We start from the raw sequence: 22,161 nt of genomic DNA, 5'->3' as shown, positions 1-22,161 counted from the left end.
CAATTAATATATAAAATTGACATTTTAAATTTCAACTCTTCTTCTCAGAAATTTATAAAAAGTGAAAGTCATACTGTTTAACTTGTTAAAAGAAAAATTGTTTACCATTCTTTTTTCAGAATGATCATCTAATGATCACTTATATTCAAATTGAAAAACTATAAAAATAACTAAAGAATGGATAATACATAAACCATATACAAAGTCTATTATATAATTTCTTACCTCGATGAAAGCTAACATAAACTTTGGCAAAAGCTTCTTAATTTTCGTAATTGAAAATAAGAAAGATCTGTGATTTTAACGTGTTCTGTAAACCTTGTACTAAATCTCATCATCAATAGATTTCTACAAATTACCACTGAAAACGCTTGATCCTTTATTTACTACGTTACGAAAGCAACAAGAACGAACGAAAGAGAATGTTCTCTAAGTTCCGAAGCAATTTCTGAAATGCTATTCGATTTCTGTTTCATTCAACTTGAAACGACATTCCAACTGCTCGATCGTACGAAATACGAATGCAATTCCCAGTATTTCAACGGAGTCGTTAAAATTTACCATTCACTTGATAATCGATCCAACGCGGTCGCGTGACTCTGTTTCGGTCACGAGATTTCTACTGGACAAGCTTGAAACTCAAGCAAGCGCCATCGAGTTTGAGAACTTGAAACGCAACGCAATAAATTGGATCCGTTTCAATGCAGAAAAGTATCTTGTTGCAATATATCTAAACTATTCACATGTTTCGATACTTATTTTACTATTACAAGATTTCATGATTTAATACCGCGGATTTATACGTATTTTACGAAACTTAGTGAAAGTATAAATACATTTTTGGAATTGTAGACTGTCAGACTTTTGGAAATCATTAAATTAATAAATTTCTAATTCTATAATATTTTTACATTTTTAAATATTCGAAAAGTCCTCAATTTCGAAATATTCCCACAGTTTTCCGAACTTCTAACTTCCAAATTTTTAAATATTCAAATTCTTAAATTATTATCGATTCTTTAATATTCAATTTTCAAATGTTCGATTTTCAAAATTAATATTGGAATATTTAAATTTGCAAATTCCCAAATATCAAATCTCAAGTATTCGATTTTCAAAATTAATATTGGCATATTTAAATTTTCAAATTCCCAAATTTCAAATTTTTAAATTTATAAATTTTCAATTTTGATATTTTTAAATTTCTAGATTTTCAATTTCCAAATATTTATATTACGAACTTCTCAATTATGAAATATTCCAATTTCTGAATTATTAATTTTGGAATATTCAAATTTTCAAGTTTCCGATTTTCAAATTTCTAAATTTCTAAATTCTAAACACTAAAATACTTAAATTCTCAAATTTTCAATTTTCACATATGTATACAAATTCGTAAATTCCCAATTTTCATACATTCAAATTTCCAAATTTTCAAGTTCCGAGAAAAGTATAAAAAATAATATAATATAGGAATTTAAGCACACAAATATTCACGCAATTAGAAATTAAAAACTTTTTAATACAACCATGTCGGTACGTTGCAATCAAATTTAAAAATTACATGCGCTGAACATTGAAATCTAGAAACGTGAGAATTTCAAATTGGAAATCGAGTCAACAATTACATAAACTTCGTTCAAAGTAGATAAAACTGCAGTTACATTCCTATAGTTGCACAGACCAGAATTTTGCCACGATCGCAGTTATCCATACATGGAAACGATATATGACGCAGAATTTGCGACTTGTAGGTCACTCTGTATATTGCAAGCGATTACTAGCCTACCGTTAGCTTCTGGCAGCAGCTAAACGTCGTGTTTCGAGGTCTCGATTCCGAATCGAACAGCGCGTCAGAGTCGATTTCACGGTCGAGGCTGCATCAAACGATCCCACGAAATTACTCGCGTTGTTGCACCGTTTCGGCTAGAAATTCAGCGGATAGCATGCGTTTCCAGTCCCGCATACTCGTATTTATAGTCCCGTTCTGAATTACGATACGTGCGTTTCCGTTAACAAGAACGAACTGTTCCAGGAGACAAACAGGGAGACAATAGAGAAAGATAAAGAGAGAAAGAGAGAGAGAGAAGAGACAAGGGGGGAGTAGAGATACAGATTTGCAGCCGACAAAGGCTCGCTTCATACGCTTAGCACCGCGGAAAGCTGGTTAAACGAGGGTGGTAACCAGCTTTATGGCTTTACATGATGGCCACTGTGGTGTATGCACTTCCTGTACACCTCTGAATCGCAGTCTATGCTCTGACTCCTGTCTGCATCGACCAATTATGTGGCCGAATGAATCCTGAAGTTGCCGGGAAAACAGATCGATCAACCGTTCTGCGTCTCTCTTCGTCCCAGATGTTGTTGGCAAAATATGCCTTACAGGTGCGATGAACTTTCGACAAAGATTCGCGTTTACTGTTTGTACGGGGCTTCAATCGAACGCACGCGAAAATCGAGCTTTGTTCGATAACGGGATTAACGTTTCATTTAAGTGTATCAACATTTCATTCAGATTTATCAAGGTTTCATTTAGATGCATCAAGGTTTTATTTGGGTGCATCAAGGATACATTTAAATACTTAAGGTTTTATTTACGTGCATTAAGATTTTATTTAAGTTCATTAAGATTTCGTTCAAGTATATCAAGTGTATCACTTTATTACTATTTAGTTGAAATACCCTTTTTCGAAAATAGATTAGACAGATTTCATGACATGATAATAGAGCAGTACAGCATTTAGAGTATAGAATGTATACCGAAGATCAAAGTGCAATTAATAAAACTATCTAAATACTGATATAAAATGGTTGACACCAGTTTTAGAATTTTTACCAAATCTAGAAAACAATGAGAGGTGTTGTAGAGTCTTGTACAAATTGATAACATTGACGTACCTAAAAATAGTATTGATGCTATATGTATAAATTTCTGTCAGAAATGAAAATAAATGTATCAAAGCTTAACTATTAAAATAAGAAATTTTTAATGAAAATTTTTTAAATACGAAAATTTGGAAGTTGGAAACTAGAAAATTGCAGTATTAAAATATTTGAAAGTAGAGGAATTAAAAAATTAAAATATTTGAAACTTAGAAAATTGAAAATTTGAAATATTCAGGAATCTGAAAAATAGAAAATTCTAACGATAAAACTTAGTAGTTATAAAATTTAGATTTTTAAGAACTCCGAATTGGAAAACTTAAGAGTTAGAAAATTTGAACATTTGAAAATTGGCAAGTTTGGAAATTGCAAATTTTCAAACTAATTAAAGTTTAAAACTACAAAAATTTGAACATTAAAAATTTACAAATTCGAAAGTACAAATCATCAAAAATCAAAAAGTTTCAAGACTTAAAAATTCCGGATCATAAATAATAAAAAATTGAAAAGTGCAAAAATATAGAAATTCTTCAATCAGAATCATACAAAATTTGTGAACATGAATCTGCATTATAACATTAGCTTAACAAAGCTAGTACCAAGCCATTAAATCAAAAAGTTGTTGATTCAAATTTCTTGCTTATTACCAAAAATTGCGAACTACAATTTTTCCAACATTCATGGACTCCCCTAAAGTCGTAAAAAATTTGGAACAAATCAGGTCCGGCAATGTCGTGTCTCCCTTACACGAATTATCTCATTGAAGCAAAAGTAGTCGAACAACGCAGTTCCCGCAGTTGACACTCACACTACAAACATTTAGCACCGTCGTTTGCATACAAAAAACTAACAATAATCCGTTAAAATTAAAAGAGAAAGAAACCCCACAGAGCGGTCGCTTAAGATTACACGGATTCCACTTCTGCGAAGCCCGAGGTCGGCCCTGGACGCTCGTTTATTTGCAACCCCGTTCGTTTGAATGCGCAGAAAGTCGCGCCCTATGGAAACGACGACGAATCGAGAGGTTCGTCTCCGTTTGGTGACAGATATGTAAAAGAAATCGGAAGCAAAGACTTATGGGAATGGTGCTCGTTAGCAGGAGCCAGCGAGAGAGTCACGGGATCGTTGGGATTAGGGCACACAACAATAGCCTGGTCTGTTGTCCTTGTATGGCAAGGATTCTCTCTTGACTGGCCTTTTTCCTGTCTACACAATTTTTCTTTCTTGCTTTCCTATTTCTACTGTCTTGTTTTGTACACGACAACTTTTACCGTTTTCTTCGATCCTGCTCGCGGTTTCTTTGTTATACCGGCGTATTGTTATTAGCTGCCAGTTTAGTATTGTTAACGACAATAGGACTGGAGAAAGAGGCGGTGCTTTTTGGGTCATTGTTTATCTATGAGAATATTAGGTCAGACCGTGAGTAATGTCCTTTGGTTAGTCACGGAAGAAGTATTTTGGAACTTTCAATGTTTTAAACACACAAGTATTCGAACTACGAGTACTTGAATACTTGTAAATTCGATTCGAAATCCTTCTAATACTCTGATCACCAAATTGTAAGTCATTGATTAATAAAATATTTGAATTTTAAATCTTTGAATATTCAACTACTTAAATTTCAAATCTTCGATTACTCAAATATTCTGATTTCAAATTTTCGAATACATTCCACCTCAACTCTTCATATACTCAAATATAAAGATATTAAGTATTCAAACTTCAAATCATGAAATACCCATTTTGTAATTTATAATTTGTAATTTATGATTTATAAGTCATAATTCATAATCCATCATTTAGAATTTACAATTTATAATTTATAAAAATAATTTAAGAAAACATAAATAAGAAATAACGAACAATGAATAACAAATAAATGTACACCATGATTACAAATAATTAAAATAAGAAATAACTCATATAACAAACAACTAACAATTAACCATTTTTTTCTCTTTTATTTTTATTTAAATAAGACTTCACTCGAATAATTCCTACCATTACTTTTTACTTAAGAAATTCTCGTTCTATAGGAAAGGATGTGAACAGATACCAAGAAGGCGAAGGTGAGGCTATAAAGCGAGTTCAAGTTTGAAGGTTTCTGATCAAGATTTTTCTCATTTCCTTCGCAAGGAAACTATGCTCTTATCGCTTTCCTTCTTACTCTTCTGTATAATATGAAAGTACACTGTAGAAAGATAATCACGAATGTAATTGTTCATTCATTTCTATAGAGATATTTGCGAATTTTATGTAAGAATTCCTATGCAAGGATTATTGCAACGTATTATCAGATGCTGAATCGTTTTTCATAGCAGAAGAAGATAACGAGTACCATTTACAATTTTGCGTCTCGGATCGTTGATAAATACAGAGACACGCTCTGGCGACTATATTCGTCACGACTGTTAAACAAATGTGACAAGTGTACTGAAAAATATAATGTTTCCGAGATACCTCGCTCCAGTTCGTGTTATTTTAGAGTGACTTACTTTGACCCTAATAGAAAAAATTTTAATTTTCGTCTGAATTTTAATCCATTTTCGATATTCCAAATTTTCAAATACATAATTCTTAAATTTTTAATTTTTACATTTCCAATTTCCGAACAACCTCATTTTTCAATTTTCTATTTTTCCAAATTTCTAAATTTTCTATTTTCCATGCTTCTAAATTCCTAATTATCGAAATATTTTTCCCATGTTTCAAGTTACTACATCCCTAATTTTCAAAATTTCACATTTCTAGTTTTTTAAATTTCTAAATTTTTCATTTGTCAATATTTCAATTTCTCAACATTCCAATATTTCAGAGTTTTAATTATTAAATTCTCCAACTGTCCAGTTTTCTAATTTTTCTATTATGGTATTATCCAAATTTTTAAATTTTTTGGCATAGTCCCACATTTCTATGCCCAAATTTGCAATTTTCCAAATTCTCTAATTTTCAAACTTCAAAACATCCGAAGAACCACCTTCCAAATTTTTTTCTTCCAAGTCCGACAATTATTAACATATTCAAATTCCTTAAAAGTTCCTGTGACTCCACCTAGCACCATGAAAAATTCCCACCTGGCGAGATTGCCATAAAGTTCCTAAACTTCAACCCACGCTAAATAAACGTGGGCCAGGGAGACAAACCGAATCAAACAAATCGTTTCGTTTGCTTTCGCATTACTAGAACAATTCAATGGATAATGTTCGAACAGGTTATTTTCAGGCCGAGGGTCGTACGCGTACTCAAACAAACAAAGTTCGATGTATCGAACTCACAGTGAACAAAAAGTATTAGAGATACACGGTAGGTTGGAACACGCGTAAACAGTTTGCACGGATGAAGAGTAAACCGTATGATTTTTATAGAGCAAAGCACATGTCTCGTTGAGTTGATCAAATATTGGTCCGTACGCATCACGGAATACTCGTACGGGACATATTCATATGTTCCCATGTAAAAGCTATCTTTTCACCGTATCTCACGATTCATCGCGTATACGAACGTTATCTCTTGATTCATCTCCACGGAACAAATTGCTTTCTCGTTCAACATTTGACGCTGAATCGCACCAGGACGATCCTTTTGTACCGATATGAAACAATATGGTGTTCATGTGGGTGGTAGTCGCCGATCGTTTGTTACACGGTTCATTCGGATCGTCTTTGAAACATTTTGTAAAGGTCGGTTTCGTTTTGAAATTTGCTTTTCAATTGATTGCTGATATTTCGCTTGAATTACGGTGAAACTTTTATTTGATTCTCCGAAAAGCGGACTGTTACCAAAGCATTAAATATGTACGTATTTATGATACAAAATTGAGCAAAAAACGGTGCAGGTGCATATCTATTAAGAACTATAAAAGCGAAACATGTGAGTATGTTGTACATATAGGAAAATATATTTTCTATTTAATATAGAAATTTATATTATACATTTCTATATTTTTTGAATTATATATTATATTTCTATATCACTAAATGTCTGCATCCTTCTGTTTCTAAATCTCAATATTCCAATATTTCGATGCCTCCATCTCTCTACACTCCCGTATTACTAGGTCCTAATTTCCCTACATTCAGATACTAATAAATCCAAATACCTCTATATATCAATATTCCTAAATCTCAGCAAACTCAGATTTAAATATCGGCAGATCCAAATAGTACATACTTAATACCAGTATCCCTAGGTTATAATATTCTGAAATCGCAGTATTCCTCGATGCCTATATCTCTAAATTATGATATGCCTACATGGAAATACTCATAGATCGCAAAATCCCCTGATTTCGGTATGGCTATATCGCAACAAGTCATAATTGAAAAATCCCTAGATTGCGATAAGCCAACATCACAATACCCCCAGATTGCAATATACCTACATTGCGATATCCCTAAATCGCAGGATTCCTAGGTCGTAATATCATTAGATTATGATATCGCTATATCAATATACCCCTATATTGTAGTATCCCCACATTGCAATGATACATCACTATACCCCCAGATTGCAATATCCCTAAATCGCAGGATTTCAATATTGCAATGTTAGAACTCCAAATAATCAAATGCTAGAGCATCCAAATCCGAAAGCTTCACGTTTAAAAATTCGAGAATCTTTCGATATATGAATATTTGACTTCTGGTTCGAAGAAACACACACGTGCAGTTTCCCAAGTGATCCCACTAAGTCACTATCTGCATCGCTACGAATAAATCAACATAATAACTGCAAGTAACCCGACAGTCCGTATCCACACAGCTCCAAATAAGAATTAAAATGAACGATCTGTAAAAGCGGCGTGCATGAAAACGCAAAGAGCCGTGGCAGCCACGTTGTAGAGGCTCTCGAGAATCGATTACACCGGCGCGGCGTACACGTGCATGCACCACGAGATATTTCATTTTCATGATTTCTTCGCGAAGGAACTAACCCTTCCTCGTATGCAGAACACCGGCTCTCGTTCGATGTGATTCGAACGCTGTTTTCACCGTGTATTCTATCGTCACGTTTCGAAAAGCACGATCATCAGAGGTTGTTCGACCTGTTCAAAGGATGGAGGCAAGGGCTGCGGAGTATATAGCGAAAAGGGATGAGATAATGTTTCACGTCGAGACCCTCCGCGAGGAGGATCTGGCGGTCTGCTGCTCTAATATTAGACCCTTCTGCCTAATGCGTTTCTTGCTCTATCGCGCTTGCTGCCTCGGATGATTTATTCCTCGACGCCGTGGATCATCTCGTGCCACGGTTATATACAAACCGTTTCGATCCATCGAATGTGGCTCACCGCTTTCAGAACACTCGAGAAACCACACTTTCGAAAATGTTACCGCGCACATATTACTCGAGCATCGATCTAACCGATAATCAAACGTTTCGTCGTTTCTGGTATTATTTTCTTACATAAATAATTATTTAACGACGAAAAGATAGTTAAGATATAATTTATGTTATGACACAAAAAATAAGTGTATGATTATTTATAAAATAGTATATATAATAATTATAATAGTATACATAATAATTATAACTGTGCACATAATAATAATAGTATACGCAATTATCATGATAGTATGTATAATAATAACAGAATATATAATAATTACTAACGATTGAAATAATATTCACGTGATTTATAATTCAATTTCATTATAGCGCATATGGGACAAAACAGACTTCATTTATTTACAGCAGAACGAAATGTTATATTGGATTTTAAAATTAAAAGATTCTGTATAATATTTTAATTTTGTTTTTCTATTCCAATATTCCAGCGGTGAATAGTTAATTCTAGCGTACTTAATTGCTATAAAAATCGTAAACAAAACCATATTAATTTTAGATCATCCGCAGACACATGAATAGTTTCTTAAATAAATAAAAAGTGTACAGTAACCTATTTGTAAAGTTAATAATACTTGAAAACACAACGTTAAATTTGTATTTAGAACATTCAACAAAAAGTCGGGGAGAACTTGAATTTAAAATCAATACACTATTTTATAAACAAAATAGGCGTATACTAGCTAAATTATGGAACCAGATAGTAAATTTTGGAATATTAGAATTTCCATTTAAATCATTTTTTTATCATAGGCGTTCATGTATGAATAAAAATTCAAATTGGAAAAAAATTTTTAATCCTGCAAAACTTAAAAAACTCTTAAATTTCTAAAATTTTTGCAGTATAAAAAAATGTAAAAATTATAAACATTATAATAATTGTAAATTCCATTACAGCAGTTGCATGTTAAAAAGATGTAATATGACAGAAGAGATACCTTTTTACTTTTTCTATGTATTGCGAAGTAATGATAACTACATAATATAGAGGTTATCGATAATAAATTGTGCGTTATATAGTGTTCGACATAATACTTCCACTGATATAATATACCACGGCTCTGATATAATATGGTATCTCCTACGGTAGATACGGTCTCTATAATGAGATAAAACGCGGTGATATTTTTAGTCATGATATTAATATAATCCATGTAAACCAGTACGATCTCCCTGTGGTAGCTTTATTATACGGGATATCTACGAGAAATACAAACAACAAGTTATTACAACAAAAATCAAGGACTTTGAGCAATGAAACAGAACGAACACGTCTATTGATTACGTTTCTGTTCATTAAACAATTCCGTATAGGTATATATTAGCTTGCGGCGCACAGAAATTGATCTTTTAATTGATACAACATCTTTCCTTTATGACTAAAAAATTGCAAGTCACCGATAACATGTTCTAATAACATTAGAATTTGAATTCAAAATTCGAATATTTGTATATTTAAATTATTTTAGTAAGGAATTCGTGTTCGAATTATTTTAATGTCAAAGTAATAATATTAATTTAAAATAAAATAATAATATCTCTTAGCAAAACCTCGATAAAATATTCTAATATAATTAGAATTTGAATTTAAAATTCGAATGTTTGCATATTTGAATTTGAAATTCTTAATTCAAATACCACTGAGATTGAAATAATGAATTATTTAATTTTTTAATTATTTTAATATGAAAGTAATTCAAACATGAATTCTTTATTCAAATAATTCAAATAGTGGTAGAATTCGAACATGTGACTATGATGTCTGAAATTCGAATAATTCAAATAGTAGTAAAATTAAAATTTATAATTATATTTTGTATTTGAGGACTCTTTCTCAATATTAAATCGAAAGTCATTAAGTCCCTGTCAGACCTAAATATCCATCCGCAGTGCTCTAACAATAAAATGTTTTAACAATTTACAAAATATAGATAAGTACTCTACAATTTTTTTTCGTCTAACTAATACTATATCAATTTCAGATTCGTAAATAGTTACTAACCCTTATTCCAACAAAAAGGATACCCGTTTATCCAGTTTATCCAGTTGAAAGTTTCCCTCGTTTCTTAATTCAATCGGTGTTTCTCGTGGCGACTCATTCAAATGATTTTCCACGATCAAAAACTCCCGCAGGTCCCATCAAACGCCTCGAATTACGAGAGGCAGGAAAATTGACTGAAAGGCAAGCCGATGAAAAGCGTGAAAGCTTTTCTCGTAAGCTCGTTTCGCCGGGGTAATCCTCGTGGCGAAAAATTCACTCGACAACGACAGAAGAAAATATGTACATAATGGAGGAGGAAAAGGAAAAATAAGCGTTCGGAGTAGGGAAACGAGTCGATGGGATACGAAGATGGGAAAGAGTCGAGTAACGGTGAAATCCAGCAACTTTATCTTTCCCGTTAAGCCGGCTTGTGCGGTCGAGCTAAGAAGAAAAACGGGATTACCTTTTCCTTTCTCGATTATGAACCGCTGAAAATCTCCATTCGAAACTTCGCCCGGTCTTCCTAGATGCTATAAAACTCTCGTTCTCGACGCGGGACGGGGGCCCCGTAATTCACCGACTTTTCTATTTGCCTTTTCACGTCCGGATCGTACCGCTAACAGCTTTCTTTTCCTTTTTACCTGTTTACTCGCCCATTATTTTTACGCACAGGTTCAAGCGGAGGAAAAAAGACCGAACGACTTGGAGCGTTTATGATAAGACGCGAGCGACTAGAATCTTAAGCGTACCTAACCCCTTCATTTATACGGTAGATTGATTCTGCTAAAGCATCGTGCAAATCTACACTCGTGTTCCTACGTCGCGTTTAAAACGATGAGTAAGCTAGGCAAATTATTTACGAAATAATATAATTTTTAGAAGTACGTTTGCATCTACCGGGTGTTCAAGAAATCTTTTTGCATGATCTTCTGTAATAATATAATAACAGAAAATTATTAACGCATTAAGCGATCAGTGGTCACATGTCAGTCACGAGTGACTTTAGGATGTTGCACTCTTTTAATTGTGGGAATTTGATACTTTGGAATTTTAGAATATTAGAGTTTTGGAGCTCTGAAATTTTTGGATATCTGAATTTTATGATTGTGGGATTTAACAATTTTGAAATTTTGAAACTGAGGTTTTTAAATTTAGAAAAGTTACTAACCAGCAGTTTCGAGCTAAAATGATAGCAGAGAGTGGATAAAACATTTATTACGAATATAATATTATATTACAAATGCGAATATAAATTACTAGATGAACATGAAACAAAATTATTATAAATACAATTAATAAATAATCAAAATTCAAAAAAATAATAGAAACTAAAAATCGTAGAAATAAACATTTCTATATTCTCAACTATAAAAATTCTAGAAAATTCCTTCTAAAATAATCCACATTAAAACCTGAAACTAATTCAGATTCACTTTCAATAAAATGAAAAGGTAACACAGTTTAACTTAATTAATATTTTAATTATAAATATTAAATATGCAGGAAAAAAGATAAAATATGTTGTATATTTAATTGGACCTTAAATAAATCTATTGAAGAAAATCTCTGAGTAAAAATAAATAGTAAAAACAATAAAAGTAACTCAACTTCAATATCAATATCAAAGAGCTATTTTTTTGCAATCACTGTCACTGACCCATTATGCCGAAAATAACATTAATTATTTTGTAGAGATTTAAGTAAAAATACTGTCTCTAATGCTGAGAAGGATTTTTATTATAGGAAATAATAAGAAGGAACACTTAAATAAACATATTATTTTAATTAATGATAAAAACAATATCAATATATTTAAATAATAAAAAATAAAACATATAATTAGTTGGCAACATTTCTTCGGTATTGTGTATGGTTTTTATGTTTTTATTCCCAATTACAATTATTGCATGTGTACTATATCACTCTTCGTGCAGTTTCTACAGTTCTTTTTTTGTTTCCACAGTAACATTACTTTCGCCTCATCCACGTCTTCTAAAACAGAAGTCTTGTAACTTGCAAGCTCTATTTGACTTACTAAAATTAATTAGCTAAATTTATAAATACATTTTCTAAAAACTCTCTAATAAGTGCCTGGATTAATATCATAGTTCAACTATGAATATCAGCAATGGCAGACACTTGAGTAATCTGAATTACCAATTCAGTTTAACCACCATATGCAATTTCCGTTACGGCTTAGTGTCAATCAACGGAACAACAGAGATATTATGCATGTGCCACTATGAAAAACAAATTATCTAAAAGCGTTTAAGCAAGCGGAGGAAAGGCGTGTTACTTTCATCATGCTGTTACTTTTACCCTGCTCGCCCTACTTCTCATTCAGGCCGTACCGGTCACTGTTGACTGACAATATACGGTTTAAAAAACCATATTCTTACATTAATGAATTTTAAATAATTTGAAGATTATAAAAGAATGTATCTAAATTTGAGATGTTACCAAAAAATTGTACAAAATATTATTAAAACATGATATACCAATAAATGGTTCTTTATAGGTTAAACGCTTTAGCATGTTATAACTTGTTTTATCAATAATAAAACAGGCTTGACGCTTAACTTTAAAAGAAGTTTAGCTTAACTTAAATAATTACTTGATAAAGTAATTTTTATAAAGTTAGAAAGACAGGATAAAATCAAATATTATGTATTCGGATATTTAAAATCAAAATTGTAATAGTATTAGTATATGGCATTGTAATAGCTATATATTTAAATATTTGAATATTCAAACAGAAATCGGATTTAAAATTCGAACAAATGGATATTTGAATGCTTAAATATTTAATTAACTTATCATACTCAATTACAATGAAAATCGGAAAATATAGGATTATTTTATTTTTCAAGTTTCGATAGATGAATTAAATAAAACAAAACGAAATAATTTTAATTCCTATCGAATAAAAGCCAGGCACTTATATTCATTTCCAATAATTCTATTAATAATTACGTTTTTAATTACAATTTATTCCTTAATCTGATCGTCCTACATAACTAAATGCAAAGTACGGTAATTATCACTCGTTTTAAATTCAACCTTATGCAGATAGCAACTTGAAAATTATTATCAAGTAGGAAGATTCTCCTTCGGAACTTGTAATCGGTTATTACAAATTTCCCTAGTTGCCCAAGAATCCCGAGGCATTTACATAAAAGAAACCTTGTACTTCCATACAGCAATTTCCTTATACATATTTCCGCAAGAAACTAAAACTTTATATAAGAGGATTTTAACTTCGTGTTACGCTCCCTGTAAGCGATGCAGGAAAAAATTTTATACGAGCAATTAAAAATGTGCGAAATTTCTCGACATCGAAAAAGAAATTTCAAGGAACTTTTTATCGCAAATTTTACAAATAAAAGGTTTCAAACTTTTCGCTCAAGAATTTAGTACACATTCTTGAGAAATTAATTTTTAATCAAGTTTTTTGTCGGCTCCTTTCACACCAGCGATCTTTATAATATCCTAAATTAGATGTTCTATCTTTGTTTTCATAAAATGAGGAATGTTGGAAGAAATGCAGAAACAAAGACAAAGGTGATAAAGGATACGAAAGGTCTGATGTGAATGAAATTTTTTGTTTAAGAGACGGAATATCAGAAGCATCGTCGAAGAAGTGGGAAAAGACAATTGAACCTGCAGTGTCGAAGTATTGCCACTCGTTTCTAATGGTATTGCCACTCGATTTCAATTTCGTCTCAACAACGATTTCCATCTGTCACCGGATCCTCCCGGCTAAAACTTTCTCGAATGGAAATGGAATATAGCACGTGGAAGTATCAACGAATTCAATAAAGATTTATTCTTGATAGGCTTCTAAATTCTGCAAAGAGGAGAATCACCGATGCGACGCAAGAAACGATTGCTGCTTGTAATCTTCCGAGAGACATCTTGAAAAGAGATATCGATAGCGGATGAATCGAAAATCATTTTACTGTTTCACGTCACATTCATTTTATATCTTTCTACTTTAACCTTTTTACGCTTTTAAATTATATCTTATAATTTACTATATATATGGAATGTATATTTAAAATAGCTAGTACTTTTAAGTATATTTTATATTGAAAGTGTGTAGGTTGTTTCAAATGCGCAATATGTATGGATTAATCTATTCGATTTATTCAATTTAATTGTTTAAATGATATATATTTATTTCATAAATAACGAAAATGGTTTTTATTCAAATATAAAAAATATTCTTATAAATCTTATCACAAATAAAATTAAGTAAGAATGAAATAACACTTAAACTGATAACAAGTTTAATATAATATTGTAAATAACTTTAAAAAAATTCTCAATTCTCACTACAATTTTGTATCATCTTTATATAATAATAAAGGCAAGAAGCTGGCTGCGGCGAAGATCCCCTTCCTGACTTTTCTTTACCTTTTGTTTTAGTAGATTCTCCTGCTTCACCACAACAATAATAACAATATTAACAAACAACTACATAATAATACTTACACCACCACACACATTTTTATAATATTTCTCCAAATCCAGTATTATTATTTAATAATTAAAAAAAGAGTCTTTTTAAACCTAAACGTCGTTCACTTCAGTCAACGACTAACTGGCCTATTAGTTTACAATAATCGATTATCAATCGATTTTACTCCAATCAAATTCTTCTTTAATATTTAAAGTCATGCTTCCAATCTTAAACCTCATTCACAGTTAAAAATAATTTCTCACATATTTAAATATTCTAATAACACAATTCGAATATTTGAATAGTTAAATTATTATTACGAATTATTCAAATTTGATACCCAATTATTCTAATACCGTTAAAAATTAACTTGCAAGCTCCAAGATTGCAATATTTCATGCAATAGTGGATTGTAATATATATTCCACTATTCAAACTATTCAAATATTAGGTCGAGTCATAAGTAACTTCCGTTTTTTTATCAGACATTTATTTCGTTCTCATTAAACAACAAAATTATATTATTTTATTATATATTCACCACTATTTTCTATAACCTTCTCCCATGTTCCTGGCAGTTTATCAATTCCTTCCTTGTAAAATGTGATTGGTTTGGACTGGAAGAAGCTTTCAACAGCCTGCCTGACTTGCTCTTCCGAATTGAAGGTTTTTCCATTTAAAAAGTTTTGTAAGGAACAGAAAAGGTGGTAGTCTGTCGGGGCAAGATCTGAGGAGTAAGGTGGATGTGGTAAAACAGACCATCCAAGCTCAAGAATTTTTTCTTGAGTCACCCTTGCTGTATGCGGTCGCGCGTCGTCGTGTAAAAGAATGACATTTCTGCGATTGACGAGTGCAGGGCGATTTTCTAGGAGTTTCTCTTGCACTCTTTGCAATTGCTGAATGTATTTATCCGCAGTAATCGTTAAATTTGACTTCAACAACTCGTGGTGACTTATACCTTCATAATCTCACCACACACAATAAAATCTATTTAGCTGCATCGGAAGTTACTTATGACTCGACCTAATAGTTGAAATATTAAAAACTGTACCCCTACACTCAACACATAAAATTCCCCTCTATTATTCTATTAAACTTTTAAAAGGTTGAAAATATCGAATATCACGATACTTCAATTAAAATTTCTAAAAAAGAAAGAAACGTTTATTCACCAATACAGCTATTAAACTGGTACAAATAACAAACTCGGTAAACCAGAGAAATTCGCGATGCTCAATTACTCGCACGATCGATGAAAACCTAGTAAAACTCGATTCGTTGATAATTTTCGCGAAACGACCAGTGGATCGCTATGAAAATCGATCACAACCAAACGGATCTACAATCCGAATTCAATTTCATCTCTCTGGGAAGTTTCATCGTCAATGTGGAATGGTGCGGATATCAGCGGTTGTTCCAGCCAATGGCAATCGGTTTAATGCGAATCGATCACACTTTCCGTGCGAGTTGCAGTACTGTTATCTTTACCAGCAGGGCCAGACCGACGTTTTTTCAATTGGAATTGAGCCAATTGTGTTACACAAGAAAGTTTCTTACCCCTTTCGATTCATCAGGATTGCTGGACAAATCTCGTGTCCATTAAAGAGTTGCGGGGCATCGAAATGTTTGATACATACAACGATGAGATAGACGATTTCCAAACTCCTAATTTTATTATAATATCGAACATTTTTGCTGCAAGATATTTATAAGAGAAGCAAATATTAACCTTTTAAATATTTCGAAAATTAACACTTTAAGAGTTTAAATATCATTCATTTTTATAGTTAATAATTATAATTAATTTTTAAACTTCTATTATTTGGAAGCTTGATAACTTGATAATTTGGAAATTCGTAAATCAGAAATTTAAAAATAGAAATCTTGGAATTTGGTCATTTTTAAATATCCATTTTAAATATCCACAGGGATGCTTAATAACTAATATACGTTGATTTTTACGAAATTTTTCAGAATTTTGGACATTAGAGCTATATGTAGCCGTAATTAGAGCTCATATTTTATTTCAAGGGAAATTTTAACCCTTCTTTCCGTGCTGGTCCGTCTATCTAACAGCTTATAAATCATAAACGATGGAAGATATTAAAAAAGTGTTAAATTTCTCTAACCATTTTTAACCGCTTTTTAAAATATTAAAAGAATTATACTGCTTCTTTAGACCTACAAATCTATGTATAAAGTCTTTGTAAAATATAATTCTTTTGCAAAAATTGAATTGTGTTATTTGAAAATTTTAATCTTTATATTATAAATAAAAATGTTCTTTACCAATTAGTCCAATGGCGTGTTACAGATATTATTACAATTATCCTGTACGTATACAATTGCCCCTTCATGTTATATTTTTTTCTGACTATTAATTCAATGTAAAATTGTAATATTGATAACCTTCATCATAAAAATCATTTTTACACATATTTTGCATCATTTCTACATATATTTACATCATAAGATTACAATATGCATACACATAATGTACGATAGCGAGAATTACAGGAGGAAGCATGGTTGAAGTATTATAATGTATTATAGTAACGGTGGAAAATAGGTTATTCGATATAGTTATTACGACAATAAAATTCCTCGAAAGAATGCTTGAAATAAATACTTATTACACCATACACAGTGAAGTATATCTAATTCTCCGCATATATCACATATGAATATGATGTATGCTAGGGTATTTTATGAGACAATAATTTACCGGATTTTCATACTCAGACGGACGTTCTTACATCGACTTTTATATATCATTTCTCATACCATTTTTGTACCGTGAATGTTTAAATAAATTCTGAAATCTAGGTTACGATAACTGATTACGTATTAGAGATTGCAGTTTCATAATATTGTTTCTGTGATGCAAATTACTGTCACGATTCAGTAATATCATTTGATCCGAGAAAGTTTTTGCGAAGTTCTGCCTGCAGATTATTGTTTCATAAAACAAGTTAGCTAAATTCATAGATGCGATGTATGCGGAGAATTAGCTATACTTTGTCCTTTAAGCAGTGTTTCAAGGAATTTCATTATTATAATAACTACATCGAGTAAACTATTTTGAACCGTTACTATAATACATTACAATACCTCAGCCATGGTTCCTTTTGTGCTTCCCACTATCATTGCGTACGTATATTGAAATTAGATGCGCACAAGCAGATCGTAAATGTAATGTAATTATAATGTAAATATTAAACGAAAAATGCATAGAAATTATGTTTATCACAAAGATTAGCAACGTTGTATCCACAGATTAAACTATAGATTGAATTTTTGCTCTGCATATACAAAGTACACGAAACCAAAAATGACAAATGTACATAGAATAAGTACAATAATTATATATTGTAATACCTCGTTGAATTTGCAAAGAATATTCGTACTAAAAGTAAATTAGAATTTGAAGAAAAATAGAGAGGGTAACAACTTAATTTTTTTCAAAAAAGTTTTACATAGATTTGTAGATCTAAAGAAACAGTATCTCTTTTTAACCGACTTCGAAAAAGGAGGAGGTTACTCAATTCGATCAGTATATTTTTTTTTTTTTTTTTTTTTAAATTTCGCGGAAAGCTTTAATTTTCGAGATATTAGCGAAAAATTGTTGAAAAGTTTTGAAATCAACTTTGGACGATTTTAATGTCCTTTTAATATGTTATCACGGGCACGATTCTGAACAACTTTTTCCTTATCCGCAATTAAGGGGAAGCTTTAGTTTTCGAGTTATTAGCGAAAAACTATTGTTACTAATACAGTATTCACTCCGTAAATGTTACTTTTGCCAGTCTCGATTGTACATTTACGGTAGAGGTCCTACATTCTTTGTAGTGTGCCGAACGTAGAAAGAGACAGCCATGCAAAAGATAAAGAGGGATAGAGTTTCGAGCGTTCGGCAAACATGAAAGACTCGTGCGTGTTCTGTCTTTTAAATTTAAAAATTAAAATTCTTTATTTTTGGTTTTTCGTCAATGAAACTTTTACCATCGTATTTGTCTCGTTTTTCTGATTAAAATGACACCAAACACGATATGATTACGATCGTAATTACTTATGTAACAAGCCATAAAAGTTTGGGATGTAACATTTACGGTAGAGGTGCGAATTCCTTCTAACGGCTTGCTATACAAGTGTTTGGTACCATTTTAATCTTAATCAGAAAAACAAGACGAATACGATAATCAAAGCTTCATTGATGAAACCCCAAAAATAAAGAATTTTTATTTTTTAATTTAAAAGACAGAAGACGCACGAGTGTTTCACGTTTGCCGAACGCGTCAACCTTCTGCTTCTCTTTCTTTCCTATTCGCCGTCCTCTTTTATGTTAAAAACTTTAATCACTCGTTACACACACAATTGTTAACGTAATTATATCATGTTTGGTGTCATTTTAATCAGGAAATCTAGACAAATACAACAGTAAAAGTTTCATGAAAAAATAGTAAGAAATAAGAGTTACAATCTTTTCCTTTGCTTGCATTAGTTGTGTCTCACCGATATTCGATCCTCGTCGTTTCGGCGACCGATCGTGTTTCATTCTTGACTGATTTCGAGGGGGATCCCCCAGTAGTGGGGATACAATTTTAACATTTACGGTAGAGATCTTTTTAACATTTACGGAGTGAATACTGTATATTGAATTCTACGTATGCCTCCGTGCCTCTGGTGGTGTATGAGTCAACATGCAATCGCCGATTTTATTTACCAATTTTACAACAATTAATAAAAAAAAAAATTGAAAAACGAATATCCATGTTGTCTTTTACTTAATTATGTTCATGGCATTTACGCGGACAAAAAAAAAGCCCGGAAGAACTGTCTCACAGTATCCTATAAAATTCTCCCCATTCCACTAAAAAGCGTGAAATAAAATAATTTTAAGAAAAAAAATACACCGACTTCGAAATGCACTAAAAAGTATAAAATAATTTCATAATTAAAACATATGAATGAAACCTATTTACTCGTTAGGTAGTGTATTAAATACATTTCAACCTTTTCGGAGGCGGCGCAAAATTAAAAATACCTCAGTAAACGTTGCTGCCAATAATCAGTTGATTGTGGTATGGCGTATTGGAAATTAATAAATCCTGAGAAAGAATATGATTCATTATAGATATATCTGGGACTATACGTAAATGTAACGACTGCATCTTCATTTCGTAACGTTTCTGATATAAATGAAATTGAATCGACTTCTTTCGCGTGTGGAAGCCATGGATCTAAGAACCTATAAACGGAGCCCACGACGCGGGAATTACCAAATTTGCGGCAGATCGACTCTATCTTTATAGAATATGCGGCGATCGAGTCTTTCCGTCGCATACTCTATGAATCTAGATAGACCATAGTTCCATTCTATACGCACTAACACCTACTTCGCGGCGTGCTGTCGAGTTATATACATATATAGAAAAAAAATAGCTATACAAGCTTTGCCTATGTTCGGCTGTCCAAAGGTTGACATGTTCAAGAAAATCTTTTAATTTTGCGCCGCCTCCGAAAAGGTTGAAATGTATTTAATACACTACCTAACGAGTAAATAGGTTTCATTCATATCTGTGACGTAATTGTATGATTGAATGAAATAGAAATTATTTTATACTTTTTAGTGCATTTCGAAGTCGGTGTATTTTTTTTCTTAAAATTATTTTATATTTCAACCATTTCTCAATACCTTCCATCGTTTACGATTTATAAGCAGTTATTATACTTAAACGAGTCGGATGAAAGAGTTGATTATTCCCTTAAAGTAAAAAATGCGTGCTAAAAAGTACAGTTATACTATTAGATAAATGTTATAAATTATGGTAAGTTTCATGAAAGTTGACATGTATCAATCACCGAAATACCCTTGCCAACAATATGGAAATTCAATGACTCAGGAATTTGGACATTTACAAATTTAATAATATAAGAGGTTCAAAATTAAAAAATTGGAGAATATAGAAATTTCAAATATCTATATTCATTAATTTGAAAAAATAAGAATTTGGTAATTTGGAAACTTACAAATTTAAAAATTTAGAAATACAAAAATTAAATAAAATTTATAATTGATTTAAATTTGTAATATTACAAAATAAATTTAGAAGTTGGTAATATGATAATTTTTAAATTTGAACATTTACAAGTTTGGAACTACAGAAATATAAAAATTTAAAATATACAATATTATTAATTTGAAATATTGAAAATTCAGAAAGCTAGAATGTTGAGATTTCAAACTTCGAAATGTGGTAATTTAAAAAATTGGTAACACAAAAATCTGACTAATTTTTATATTAATAACTAAGTAATTTGACACAGACATCATAAATTTCTCAAACGGATAAAATTAAAAAACTTTTAAATGAAAGAACTGACTACCAAATTCTCGAGGGTGGCCTTTTTCGAGAGCGCAGTTTCTCACACCCTAAATATCCATGCTCGCCGTACAGCCATTAGAATCTTGATAACTTGGCAAATTTCACAAAGAAAATCATCGATCGTTCCAACAATGAAGACGTAAAAACGAGACCCAGTGTTATACATGTTCCTGACCTAATTCCGTTGATGCACGGCTTACGCTGTTTAGTGCTTCCTGCCTCTTCAGTTAAAATTCCTACACTACAGCTTAACGCTTTGTGATTCGAGGATGATTTACAAACTTGTTAAGTTTGTAAAGTAGGAGCTTGAATTCTGAAAGTTACGACGTTGTTTAGGAACATATTACATTGTTGCGGATAAAACTGTCAACGTAATCTAACTCACAAAACTTTTAATAGCTGCAAGTTTGGTGAAAATTACATTCGTTATTAGATCAAGAACACGTGCTACACTGTTCTTATACAAAATATTCATGAAGGTCTACTAATTGAATATTTTAGGAGAAAGTGAATGTTTATTGTTAGTAACGTTATATGTTTATTCTTAGTGTTTTCAAGAACAACCGATATAAAGATATACTTTATATCATATTAAATAAATACGCGTTGCGTTATATTTTTTTATATATATAATATAACCTTAACTTAAAATATCTAATTAGCAATATTCGTTAGATTCTACAAAACTGTTAACGTTTAGGCTACATTGATGATAAATTGAAAGACGTACAATAAGCACAAATATTATTTTTATCAAAATGTATAAATTTGATATTTGATATCCTCATAACGACAACTTGTACAACTTACAACATTGAATTACCAATATAAGTTAAAATCTCAGTGTTGTGAACGTTCCTTCCACTAGAATAATAAAATAAACGACTAAAAAGAAATCAAAAATATTTTGTACAGATTCATAAAGCAAGTACAAGTGTCATTTTAACACAGAATCTATATACTTTGGTGATACAAATAATTGATACAAATAATTTGTACAATTAAATACAAAATATTAGATATTTCTAATAAGGCAGTATAACATAGCAGATAGGGCAGAGAACTATCAATCACGAGCGTAAAAGAACGAAGGATGACTAAAACAG

The 22,161-nt window shown here is 31.5% G+C and overlaps 1 protein-coding gene and 1 long non-coding RNA gene across 21 annotated transcripts in view; one reads left to right on the top strand and one right to left on the bottom strand.

The window, feature by feature from the left end:
- LOC143264811 (uncharacterized) overlaps nt 1-14,535 on the top strand; it is a 264,256-nt gene extending 249,721 nt beyond the window's left edge. Inside the window, exon 4 of the long non-coding RNA XR_013038768.1 lies at nt 13,818-14,535. This is a non-coding gene — a long non-coding RNA (uncharacterized LOC143264811). The remainder of the gene's footprint in view (nt 1-13,817) is intronic.
- Nucleotides 1-22,161, bottom strand: part of LOC100884044 (rap guanine nucleotide exchange factor 2) — a 302,494-nt gene that overhangs the window by 98,885 nt on the left and 181,448 nt on the right. The window lies entirely within an intron of this gene.

This window comes from Megachile rotundata, chromosome 7, assembly GCF_050947335.1.
Source record: "Megachile rotundata isolate GNS110a chromosome 7, iyMegRotu1, whole genome shotgun sequence".
NCBI lineage: Eukaryota > Metazoa > Arthropoda > Insecta > Hymenoptera > Megachilidae > Megachile > Megachile rotundata.
This window is presented reverse-complemented; position numbering and strand designations above follow the sequence as displayed.